At 40.7% G+C, this 13550-nt stretch overlaps 1 pseudogene; it reads left to right on the top strand.

Annotated features, from left to right (window-relative positions):
* The first annotated feature begins 3012 nt into the window (after positions 1-3012).
* LOC142842005 (N-lysine methyltransferase KMT5A pseudogene) lies at positions 3013-4800 on the top strand (annotated as a pseudogene).
* The last annotated feature ends 8750 nt before the right edge of the window (positions 4801-13550 follow it).

Raw genomic sequence — 13550 nt, 5'->3', positions numbered from 1 at the left:
AAAGCAAATTAGATGCTCCAGTTTGAAGGAATTGGGGCAGCGAATTCTCAAGACTGCTTCCAGCTGATTGTGGGCATCGTCTTTGGGGGGGGCGCGAGAGAAGGCTGGGTGCTGGGAACATCCTGGCATAGCTGGTCTCTTTGTTTCTGACCCATGTCTGTGGCATGGAAATGGTCTGGTATCTCTTATCCTGTTTAAGGTATTGGCAGAACAAAAAACAAAGTTAAATTAAGGGGAAAAAAATTTTTAGGACCAGGGGATTGAAGGGGTATCTGACCTGTTTAAGATGGATTCTTTAATTCGGCTCCCTGGAACTCACGAGAACTCCTTGGATTTGTGAAAACAGAAGTTTTAGACACATAATGACTGTAGCATAAGAGATAAATTTGGTTTGAAATTTGTTTGGTGAGGTCACCTTGCAAAACCTCTCAGCTGTCAAACTGTCAGAGATCTTTGAGAAGGATAAGATTTTACTTGAGTTTCTGATTAAAAAATGACAGAAAACTTACTTGGTTGGCACCCAGAGCTACTCTTTTTTGGGTCCTCCGTGGTCGCTGAAGGTTGCACTTGACCTTTGCTGTTTAGCGCAGGGCCTGCCAGGTTCCAGAAGATCCTGTGGGCTAAGAAATCTGTAGGAAGACAGGCCTACCTTGATCTGAGCAGCTAGGCTGTCAATTCCAGCGATTCCGTCCATGTCTAGAGAGGTCTTTAGACGGAAGGCAGGCTTGCCCAATGGTCAGCGCTCTGTAGTTGAAGCGAAATGCAGAAGGACTTTGTTCTGCACGTGTCTGTCTTTTTTGGAGGAAGCAGAGAGCTGCTGGTAGGAGCCAACCTGTCTCTTTTTTGTTGTTGTGAAGTTTTTTAATAAATACTTAAATATCACATTCCCCAGATCTCTGAGCAGTTGAGGGCTGTTTATCAGGTATAACTATAGTATAGAATTTGTTTGGAAAGTTGGGTCTGAGCTTGACCACACTGGCTCTCAGCAGGTGAGATTTACATTTGTAAAAAGGTAGAGAGAGGGAAAGAACTGCTTGCAATATAAGGTTAGTGGCAGAACTGACAATGGTACAGAACAGCTTAAGAGACTTAAAGGTACAAAGCAGTTTAAAATATAAGACTCATGTTTTGTAGTCTGAAATGAGATGTAATAAATAATTATTATACATAGAGAGAGTGAACAAGAATTGGGCAACGTGGGCGCCTCTGACAGGCCCTATCAAAGGCATTTAACCGTTGCTCAAAACACATTTAACAGAGTTAGCATGAGGAGTCTAGTGAAAGCCAAGTGAAAAGGCAGGGTAAAACCAAGAGAGTGTGGTCACGTGGTCTGGCCCTCAGCCAATATGGTGGAAAAAGTCACCTGACCCATCTGGCCTTCAGCGAGACCACGTGTAGTCTGCTCTGTTAGAGAGCCGCCATGCCACAACAAAAGCCGCAGAGGGGAGGGGCAAAAGGCTGGAACCGAAAAACGGCTATGTATAGTTTTAATGGGGCAATTTATTTGGACAGAGACTGATAAGTGTAAGGCATTAAAGCATGAGGCCAGAGTGATAGGTCTGGATGGCTTGGCTCCCATGGTCAAGGCTGTGCAAACACCCGCAAAAACCGTGGCACCTCAAGCCTACAACGAGAACGGCTCCCCGTTAAGGTGAGATGCAGATGGCACGAACACCCAGGCCCTATGGAAAGACATCTGATTCCATGGGGGGGGGGGCTATAACCTAGCTGAGTCGACTTGTGGGCAGGAGGGATTCAGCCTAGGTCAGGCCGCATCGTAGCAGCATGCTGCACCGTAGCAGCAGTTACAACGAAAAGAAGGAAGAAAATGAATGAAAAAAGAAAAAGAGGGAGAACTAGAGACACCGGGCCTCCAGGTGCGGGTGAGCTGAGGGGCTGGCTTAAGGACATGCCATCCCAGGCACAGGCTTAGCACAGGAGACAAGCCGAATTGAATGCCAGCGAAGAGAACAACCGAGGCCCTGAAAGCCCGCCATTGGAGGTCCTCCCATTCCTAAAAACTGTGAAGGGTTACCGGGAGCTCAACGGTCAACCCCTTGGGTTAAAAGAGATGGTTAAGCTGGTCGAGATGGGCACACTCACGATTAGTTGATTTGTTGTTTGGAGGAGCTGCATCCAGGCAGATGGAACACGTGGGTCATTGTAGAGAAGGTACTCAGTTCCTGATTCTGCCCTGGGAGGGAGGTCAGAGTCCTAAAGCTGGAACTCCAGCCCCGGGTAGAAGTCCAGGGCGCACAAATCATCCCAGTCATGGCACCATTTGTTATTCTTAAAATATGATCCCTGGGCAGGCTGGCGGAGTCCGCCACGAGAAAAGCGGCTACAGCTTCCCACCAGCGGGAGGGCACACGCAGCGCTGGCGGTGGCGGGCAGGTAACAGACACATAAACTCATAAGGAAGCAATAAGTGTTTATTAAAAAGGAGAAAAAGAGAGAAAGGGAGAGAGAGAGAGAGAGAGAGAGAGAGAGAGAGAGAGAGAGAGAAAGAAGGAGGAGGAGGAGGAGGAGGAGGAGGAGGAGGAGGAGGAGGAGGAGGAGGAGAGAGGCGAAGCCCCGTGTGTACCCGGGAGAGAAATGGTGAGAGCGGTGGTGGGCGAGGTCAGAGGTTAAAAAGTAGTGGGTGTGTCTAGGGCATGGACCGAAAGAATAACAGCTTTGAGGTATTTGCCGTACAGTTTCATTTTTGTTATTTCTGAAATAATTTAAGTGCAAAACAAAATTTATAGTGTCTGATGGTTAACTGGTTTGATGATTATGTTATGATTCACCTTTATACAATTTGAAATACTATGTTATCTTAGAAATGGTATAGTCCATGAGTATATATATATATATACATATGTATGTATATATATTTGTGTGCATTTGTAATATTTGTAAGTCTTCATAGTAATGGTTAGCCAAAATGAAGGCAATTGTTATAAATTTTTTGTTGTTGTTAAAAAGGAAGTACTAAAAGTAGAATGAGATGGGTCAGTGGATAAAGTTCTTTTTAAAAAGCCTATCTACCCCGGCCTCGCTCCAGGCCCCGGTGGCAGCGCTGGTGGCCGGCCCTGGCAAGGGCGAGGGCGCCGGCTGCGCCACCATGGGCCTAGCTTTGCGAGGCAGTCAAAGATATATGCCTACATGAGTCCAAACAAGTGCTCTGGAATGCGCTCCCCTCTTCAGGAAGAGAACTCAGTTACACACCATGAGGTCAAAAGCCAGGGGAAACCATTAGCTGGAATCTACAGAAAGCTAGAAGAGAAAAGAAATGCTGGGAATACAATCCGAAGCTCAGTGAAGTCTGATGAACAGAAAATCAAAGAGGCCAGGAGAGGTCCCCTGGCTCCTTTCCCAAACCAAAAATCTGAAGCAGCAGAGCCTCCAAAAACTCCACCCCCGTCATGTGATTCTACCAATACAGTGGTTGCCAAGCAGGCCCTGAAAAACCCCTCAAGGGCAAACAGGCCCCTCGGAAAAAGTCTCAAGGGAAAACACAGCAAAATAGAAAGCTTACAGATTTCTACCTGGTGCGAATAAGCTCCAGGAAGAGCAAGGCTGAGCTACAGTCTGAAGAAAAGAAAAAAAATTGATGAACTGATTGAGAGCAGGAAGGAAGAAGGCATGAAGATTGATCTCATTGATAGAAAAAGCCGGGGTGTAATTGCCACCAAGCAGTTCTCCCGGGAAGACTTTGTGGTAGAATACCATGGGGACCTCATTGAGATCACTGATGCCAAGAAGCAGGAGGCTCTGTATGCACAAGACCCCTCCACAGGCTGCTACATGTACTATTTTCAGTATCTGAGCAAAACCTACTGCGTGGATGCCACACTAGAAACTAATCGCCTGGGAAGGCTGATCAATCATTGTAAGTGTGGGAATTGCCAGACCAAACTGCATGATATCCATGGTGTGCCTCACCTCATCCTCATCGCCTCCCGCGACATTGCAGCTGGGGAAGAGCTCCTGTACGACTATGGAGACCGCAGCAAGGCCTCCATTGAGACCTATCCTTGGCTGAAGCATTAACCATGTGGCCTCCCTCCCTGCCACTCTGCCTCCTTCAAAGGACAAAGTGCCCTCAAAGGGAAATGATTTTTTTTACACACACTTACTCTTAGCTAATTACTTCAGATGTTTTTAAGAAGTCTTTTAAAGATGCCTTTTCATGTAGTATTTAAATATCTGTTACAGGTTTCCAAGGTGGACTTGAACAGATGGCCTTATATTACCAAAACTTTTATATTCTCGTTGTTTTTGTACTTTTTTGCATACAATTGAGCATTTGTGCTTCCCGCCCAGTCGAGGACTTGGCCGGCACAGGTGTAGAGAATGGAGTGGAACGTGAACTAGGAAGCCCGGCTCTACCCAAGATGAAAGCCAGGACTCCCCCGCACCCCATGTCCACAGACAGGCGGGTGTGAGGGTGCTGCCACACCACACACACAGCCTGGATGGGATGTCTCCAAGCTCTTGTTCTCCTCAGCGTCTTGACAGGTGTACACATTGATGTGTATGAATATTTTTTAGCAAAAGTTTTGCAGTAAGCCCGTCTTCCCCTCTGCTTTCTCCAAAGCTTAGTGAGCTCGGGGCTCTGAAGCCCGGCCGGGAACAGACCTCTTCCACAGGCTTTCGGCTTTTCCAGGCACCTCGAAGCATAAGAGTGGGCAGTCAGACTAGAGGCAGGCCAGGAAAAGAACTGTTCACCTGCCCCAGCGGGGCAGGTATCCTGAAACTGCATTAATTCTTTATAGAAATGTGAACACTGAATTTATTTTTAAAAAAATAATAAAACAACAAAACGTTTTAAAAAAATAAAAAAAAATGGAAAGAAAAGCCTACCTACTTAAGATTGGATTCAGTATTCCAGGTGGATTCCATATTCCAGTGAGTTGCAGTGGCATATGTATATAAACACACAAGTGAACAGTTAGAAGTACTAAATGATGCTAGGTGTTTTAAATACCCAGTAGTTAAAACTAGTGTTTAAATTCTTTCAGTTTCTCAAATCTAGTTCCATGATTTTATGAAGAAAATCCTCATTTTCAAACAATTTGCAAATCAACCAACCAGAAATAAAGATTCTAGAATTCTAAACAAAAATTTTGCTTACTAGTTCTGATTTGCATTACTGAATCTTATTTTGTATTAAATTCTTCAAAGCTAATTTATTTCTAAAATAATATAAATTTAACTAAGCAGATTACTCTGCAGTTCAAAAATGAGTTTTTATTGGCTATTACTATATGAAGTATAACACATAGTGATAAAAGGTAGGGATGGACACCAAGGAAATTCAGAAAATTATAAAGATATATTTCAAAATTTTGTACTCTTAAGCTGAAAAACTTTGAATTTGAAATTAAAATTTAGAAATATCTTCATAGGAGTGTAGAGTCTTAATAACCATATAATAAACAATATGTAGCAATGCACACTTTTAATACCAGCCCAGGTGAGTTTAAGATAATAATTTCTGGGGCTTGCTTGCCAACTAATCTAAGAACTTGGCAAAAAGGTGATGGTTCCTGAAGAACAACATTCAAAGTTGATCTCTTACCTGTACAGCAGGAGTGTACAAGTACATATCCATTATTAAAAACTCAGAAGTCATATATTTAGGCACACAAGCCTAAAAAAAAATGTCCAGAGAAAATGAAAGTATGTATCATCAGATCTAAACAATAACAAAAGACTCACATACTTTAAAAAAATACTATTACGTTTAATTTGGATTCATCATAAAGCTCAGTATGAAGTTTAAATTGTGTATATATATATATAATCCAGAAAATATGAGGGCATGGTTTAAAACATTGTTTAGTGTCTCCCAGAACGGGATGCTTGGTTTAACTAAGACTTAACATCAATTATGAGAGAAGGATCTGATGTTTCAAATAGTAGCTTCAGTATTAGGCTTTTAGATTTTTCTTGCTATGAAAATTGGTACTATTGACTGTTTTATATGTATGAAATAAAATCTTACTATTTAGCATTCTCTATTTTTTATATGTGTGTGTGTATTTTATAGGGAATATTAATATATTTGTATGGAAAATCAAGAAAGATGTTTGCACAAATTTACTTAGAATTTTAGGTAATATTAAGTAATAAGTATTATTGCAATTGTTCTTGTTACGGGAGGTCCTCCCACTCCTCCAGCCTATCACCGCTGAGATACCAGCCCATTGGGGCGTGGTCTCTCTCCCTTTAAAAAAGCGGCCACTTCCCTCTCCTCGCACTCTTCACTTCCTGCTCCGCCAGCGACTAGACTTCCTTCCTGGTTATGCAGAGGGCTGACGGTGATCTGTAAGTTTGTTCCCCTTTAAATTAATACCACCCTATTAATCATAATTCCAAACTGGTGTGGCATTGTTTATGACTTGCGTCTTCAATTGGCACCCAACGTTTGGTTTTAGAACCTCTCCTTTCCCTGCTTGGCTGCCGGCCACGGCTTGGCGGGAGCCCTCCCTTCCTCAGCCGCAGCCTGTGCCTTGCAGTGGTGGCCTTGGCCTCCCTAAGTGGATTTAAACTCCACAGGCCGGCGTAATCTCTGCCCGCGTCTTTTGCTCTTTTCTGAGTCTGAGTCGTTTTTAAATCTCCCTTGCAAGCACAGCTCTTAAGTGGCGTGAACCAGGGCACATGGTTGCTGAAAGCTGCAACCCCTCAGGGTGACTCTGTCATGTGGAGGCATAAGCAGCTTCCAGGTTGCTCTTCTCTACCCCTGGATTCTGGTTTCTGGTTCCATCTCTGGAATTGATTTAATTACATTTACTTTGTTGAGCAACTTACATTTTCCAGTTTTTAACAAATACTAGGCAGACTCTGAAACAGGACCCTGTTTTCATCGAGACTTGGCAACAGCGCCACCTGCTGGACAATAGGTAATATGGCAGTTCTCGTTTCCAACGCGAATTTTAGTGTTCTGGTTACCAATACAATGGGTTATATCATGCAAGGTTTATATGACTATGGGGATAACTTAATTTACTGGTTACTAGGTTTCAGTATTCTTTTGAATATTCTATCATTTAGGAAGATCATGGCACTCCTAAGAACCATACAATCTTTTCTAGAAACTCATGCAGGTCAGGAGATTCAGGATTCAAAAGAGACAATAATAATGACAATAATAAGAAGACTTGAAATGATTGAAGAAATGATTGGAGCTGGTGAACAGAGTAATAAGGCACAAGGACAGGATACAATGCCAACACCAGCTATTAGAACTGGCTTACCCAAGGTTTTAGTGGCATACCCTATACTTAATTCTGACAAAGCGTCAACTTCTAAAGGCTCAAAGGGAGTCAGAGAAGCTAGATGGACGCCAATAGCAATGAATGATCTAAAAGAAATTAAGCAAGCTATTGTTAATTTTGGCTTGCACTCTGCATATGTAAAGGAAATAATAAGGACTTGGGCTTCTAATGCTAGAGCTACCCCCCATGATTTCCATCAGTTAGTGTCTGCAGTTTTAGATAATGGACCTTCCTTGATGTTTGGAATTTATTTCAGAGAAGAATCCAAACATATGGAACAGCAAGGAAGAGCAAAAGGTATCGAGGTTTCCCAAGATCAAATTCTTGTGCAGGAGAATATGCTGATCCACAGGTCCAAGCTCTTTATGATGATGAAGTACTGTGTCTATGTCACCAAGAAGCTTTAAATGCTTGGAATAGGATACAAGATCCAGCAAAAAGGGTTGAATCATATACCAGAATTAGGCAGGGACAGAGAGAACCCTTTATTGACTTTTTGCAAAGATTAATTAAGGCTCTGGACATAGGGGTAACAGACCCAGAAGCTAGACGAATACTTCTTGAATCTCTAGCTTTTGAGAATGCAAACATAGAATGCAAAAAGATAATTGGGCCTTTAAAGTCTAGATCAGCACCTATGGATGAATGGATTCAGCATATGATGAATGTTGAGACGTTTAGTTATAACGATGAATCTTGGGTAGGAGAAGCTATTTCCACAGCAATGAGGAGACATCAAACTGCCAGGTGTTTTAATTGTGGTAAATTAGGACATCTGAAAAGGGATTGCAGGCACAGAATTTCTAGGAATAATATCTCCTCTGGGAATGACAAAAATAGGAGACCTAGGCCTTCAGGTATATGTAGGAGATGCGGTAAAGGTCGACATTGGTCCAACGAATTCAGGTCAACAACAGACAAACAAGGCAACCCGATACCATTGGGAAACTCCTTGGGGGGCCTCTCGCAGGCCCCCAAGCCAACAGTGGCCCAGTCATTCCCAGTTACAGTGGAGAACGTGCCTCACCAAGAAAATTAAAAGCTCCAATTTCTGCTGTAAAAAGTAATACTGGTCTAAATGATGAAATCCGTGTGGAGGATGAGTCAAAAAACCCAGTTGGAGAGAGTAAATGTATATTTTGGCAGACTTCTATTAATGATCAAAGACCAAAGCTAAGAGTCTGTATAAATGGCAATTTTATTGAAGGCTTATTAGACACAGGTGCGGATGTAAGTATCATTACGCCAGAATCTTGGCATCCGAATTGGCCTCTTCAAGAGGTAGATGTTCAGTTCTTGGGAATTGGAACCCTATCTCGTGTAAAGCAAAGCACAAGATGGGTTGAATGCATAGGGCCCGAAGGGCAAATAGGAAGACTAAGGCCATATATAGCCAATATTGCCATAAATTTATGGGGCCGTGACCTGCTACAGCAATGAAATACCCAGATTAACATTCCTGTAGTTCCAGGAACTCATAATTCTGGGAGGGATATGATGAGGTATTATGGAAAAAGGTCACCAGCCATTCAGGCTGTACAAGAACATACAGCAAATACCAAACCTTTAGAGGTACCAACAGCCCTACCTTTAAAATGGCTAACTGAGAAGCCAATATGGATCAAACAGTTGCCTCTAGCTGAAGATAAACTACAGGCATTGGAACAGCTGGTGCAGGAGCAACTAGATGCTCACCACATTGAAGAATCAACCAGCCCTTGGAATTCTCCTGTGTTTGTTGTAAAAAATATATCTGGTAAGTGGAGAATGGTGACAGATCTAAGAGCTGTCAACAAAGTAATTCAACCTATGGGCCCACTACAGTCTGGAAATCCTTTGCCTTCTCTGTTACCAACAGGATGGCATGTTATAGTTATTGATTTGAAAGATTGTTTTTTCACTATACCGTTACAAGAAAAGGATAGAGAAAAATTTGCCTTCACAGTGCCTACTTATAATAATTCTCAGACTAATAGGAGATATCAATGGACTGTCCTCCCACAGGATATGCTCAATAGTCCTACACTGTGCCAATATTTTGTAATTAAGCCATTGGAAATAATTCATAAACAATTCCCCAAGTCCATAATTTATCATTACATGGATGACATCTTGTTATCTGATTCAAATAAATATACTTTAGAAAGGATGTTTGAAGAAGTAAAGAAAGTCTTGCCTGGGTGGGGATTACAAATTGCCCCTGAAAAGATTCAAAGAGGAAATTCTATTAATTACCTAGGTTATAGAATAGGGTTAGAGAAAGTTAAAACGCAAAAGGCACAAATTAGGAGAGACCGGTTAAAGACTCTTAATGACTTCCAAAGATTGTTAGGAGACATTTCCAGTCTACGACCAGCTGTTGGGATAACACCTGATCTAGTAGTTCATTTAAACAAAACCTTAGATGGTGACAAAGATTTGAATAGTCCAAGAGAACTGACAGCTGAAGCAGAAAAGGAACTGACAATGATTGAGGAAAAATTACAGGAGGCACATGTGGATAGGGTGAACACAAACCTTAGCTGCATCCTAGTCATATTGCCTTCCAGAATTTCTTCTACAGGGATTCTAATGCAGAGGGAAGATATTATTATAGAGTGGATATTTATACCTAATAAACCAAGTAAAAAATCAAAAACTTATGTGGAAAATGTCTCTGAATTAATTATAAAAGGTAAGCTGAGACTTCGTCAACTAGCAGGTATTGACCCAGCAAAAATTATAGTGCCTTTTACTACTGAAGAAATAAAAAAGTTATGGGAAGACAATGAACCGTGGCAAAGAGCTTTTGCTAATTTTTTGGGAGAAATTAATGGCAACTATCCCAAAAGTGGTAGACTTAAACTTATAAAAAGAACTTCTTGGATTCTTTTTAGAATTGTACGTGATGCTCCAATAACTGGAGCCCGTACTTTCTATACTGATGCAAATAAATCATGGAAAGCAGGTTACATGTCAGATGAATTGAGTAAGGTGGAACAAAGCCCTTATAATTCTGTCCAGAAGGCAGAATTATATGCCATTCTTATGGGGCTAAGGGATTTTAAAGAACCTCTTAATATAGTTACAGATTCACAATATGCAGAAAGAGTTATCTTGCATATTGAAACCGCTGAATTCATACCAGATGACACAGAGTTGACTTCAATGTTTATCCAGGTACAAGACATAATCAGGAACAGGCTTTGTCCGATGTACATAACACACATCCGGTCCCATACAGGTCTGCCTGGTCCTCTAGCCCAAGGCAACGCTGAGATTGATCAATTATTGATTTGAAGTGTGTTGCAGGCCTCGGAATTTCATAATAAGCATCAAGTCAATAGTAAAGGCCTAAAGAAAGAATTTTCCATTACTTGGCAACAAGCTAAGGATATTATAAAGAGATGTCCTACTTGTTCTTTCTATAATCAAACACCGTTGCTTGCAGGGAGTAACCCAAAGGGCACTAAGGGAAATGAAATCTGGCAGATGGATGTGTTCCACTTTATGGAATTTGGTAAATTAAAATATGTATACCACACCATAGACATGTATTCAAGTTTTCAATGGGCTACTGCCCTGAGCTCAGAAAAGGCTGATTCAGTAATCACACATTTATTGGAAGTTATGGCCATCATGGGTATACCTGCGCAAATAAAGACAGATAATGGTCCAGCATATGTATCTAAGAAAATGAAACGCTTTTTTGATTATTATAATATAAAACACATTACAGGTATACCAAATAATCCTACAGGTCAGGCAGTTATAGAAAGATCAAATCGTACTATAAAGGATATGCTGAACAAACAGAAAGGGACCTAAAATACCCCCAGAAATAGATTGCATAATGCTTTATTAACCTTGAATTTTCTTAACGCTAATGAGAAAGGAACGACAGCAGCAGAAAGACATTGAATAATAGAAAAGTCCGCTCAACTAAATCAACCGATTTATTTCAAAGATGTGCTGACCTCTCAGTGGAAGCCAGGAGATGTGCTACGTTGGGGAAGGGGTTTTGCTCTTGTTTTCACAGGAGAAGAAAAATTGTGGATACCATCAAAATTAATAAAGTTTCGATTTGAAGAGGAGAAACCTCTAGGAAAGGAGAAATGACAACTCATCCACAACGATTATATTCATACAGGTGGTAAGAAAAACATATAGAATGCGGGCAGGGTTCTGTTCTGATCTCCACAGGAAAACACTCATCTTTGAGAAATTCAAGGGACTCTGGATGTTTGGATACTAACAGATGGAAAAATACCTGCCCAATAGGAAAAATCAAGAAAACTGAATGGGTTGTGTAAGTAATATTAAACAATATTTCTAAATTTATAAAGCTGGTTTTGAAGTTGGACTCTGGCTCAGTCCCTATCCAATTCCAAGCCTGTTAGTAAGAGAAAAACCCAGAGATTCTGGAGTTTCTGTCTCATGTCAAGAGCCATGATGTGGGACAGAAAGAAATATGAGTTTAGAATACATCTTTGCTTTTCTTTATATCTATCACACTTTTCATTGAATATATCTATCATGCCTTTCATTGAATATATATATATATATATATATATATATATATATGTCTATATGATTAATGTTTAAGTTTTTCATAATGAACAATGAGTTTTTCCTGAAGTGACATTTGAAGTTTCCAGGAAGAAGATGGGGCCCCATAACAACAACTCCACCTGGTTGATATGACGTCATGATACTGATAGCGCTACTACAAGACCTGCTTTGGGTACCAGCTGCACAAGACAGTTCCAACTTGGTTAGCTGAAAGGTGCACATCTTATACAGCATTTTGACCAGACCTGCACAAAATACTCAGAGACTATTGGCAATTTTAAAAGACATTGATCTTGAAATTTGACCATCATTTTACTTTCACAGGATCCCCAGAAAGTACGTTGCCCCCATGACAGCTGGAAGTAATTCTAGAGGACAACATCCCCTCTCCCAGTAAAGTTTGCCCTTGGGTTTAGGGACATCATTTAGGGGTTGATTATAATTAGTATACGATTGAGGGTTGGGGGAGGAATTTTATAAGCTCAGGGATCATTTTGAAAAAAAAAGAGGGATGATGGGATAATAAATTTGTAATTGTGAGTTACTGTTTTTAGACAAATATATTGGTATAGATTCTTGTATATTGATACAAAGTTAAATTATATTGACTATTGTATGCATGCATGTTTCTACCTCTGTTTAAAACATTTTTATGTATTGACATATATTGTATTGATATATATTGTATATATTTACCATATTGCAGTGTACATTTCTACCTCTGATTAAGATACTTATATAATGTTTGTGTATTGATATATATTTACCTACTACAATGTATATTTGTACATTGTTTGTATTTGGAGGTCATTGTCCTCATTTGTTTCACAGTCGTTTATTGTCTTAGTCTTTAAGTTAGATAGATATTGAGAATTATATAGATTAATAGTCATCTAAGTTTGTCATTTATAATTAGACTAATCAGGTTCTTTAGATATATAGAGATTAAACTCAGTATAGATAGATAATCTTCAACTTCGTCAAAGAGCTGTAGAAAATGGCCTTTAATCTAACTCAGAGTTTTGTGGTAGTGAGACATAATTGCTCCTGGCAACACCACTCTATTCCCGAGAGAATGTTGAGCACCAAAGACACTCCACCTGGAGCCTTTCTTTTTGGCAGAACTGGCCTTGGGGTAAAGAAATGCCCATACCTCAACCACTGACAAAAATACAGAGCATGCATCAATGGATAAAACAGGACTGTCATATCCTGCCAAGACAGGGTAAGATAGTTTTGAAAAGTTGCTTGCCTTTGAAAATGGTATGTCAGTTATGTTAGGCCTTAGACAAAGTTGGTTGCTTCACCGCTGCTAATGTGACTTTGGGTGATTGCCTAGGTAGCTAGTTGTCTCTGTGATGTGTTGCATGTTTTGGAAGTTGTTTTACTGAACTTCCTAATTAACCAGGTAACATTATTTCCCTTCTCAGATCTTTGATGGGGTTGAAGACTATATAGATGTAGTTACTTTTTTTTCATGACTTGGCCAAGTTATTTATTATACAAGACCTAAGCTAGTTAGAATAGGATATTTGTACTTATTGTATATAATTTCATAGTAGGTTTAGAACTCTCTTATTTCAACAAAAGGGGGAGGTGTTACGGGAGGTCCTCCCACTCCTCCAGCCTATCGCCGCTGAGATACCAGCCCTTTGGGGCGTGGTCTCTCTCCCTTTAAAAAAGCGGCCACTTCCCTCTCCTCTCTCTCTTCACTTCCTGCTCTGCTGGTGACTA

The sequence above is a fragment of the Microtus pennsylvanicus genome, chromosome Y (assembly GCF_037038515.1).
Source record: "Microtus pennsylvanicus isolate mMicPen1 chromosome Y, mMicPen1.hap1, whole genome shotgun sequence".
In the NCBI taxonomy this organism is placed as follows: Eukaryota; Metazoa; Chordata; class Mammalia; order Rodentia; family Cricetidae; genus Microtus; species Microtus pennsylvanicus.
Note: the sequence above shows the minus strand (reverse complement) of the source record. Positions and strands in the feature narration are given on the sequence as shown.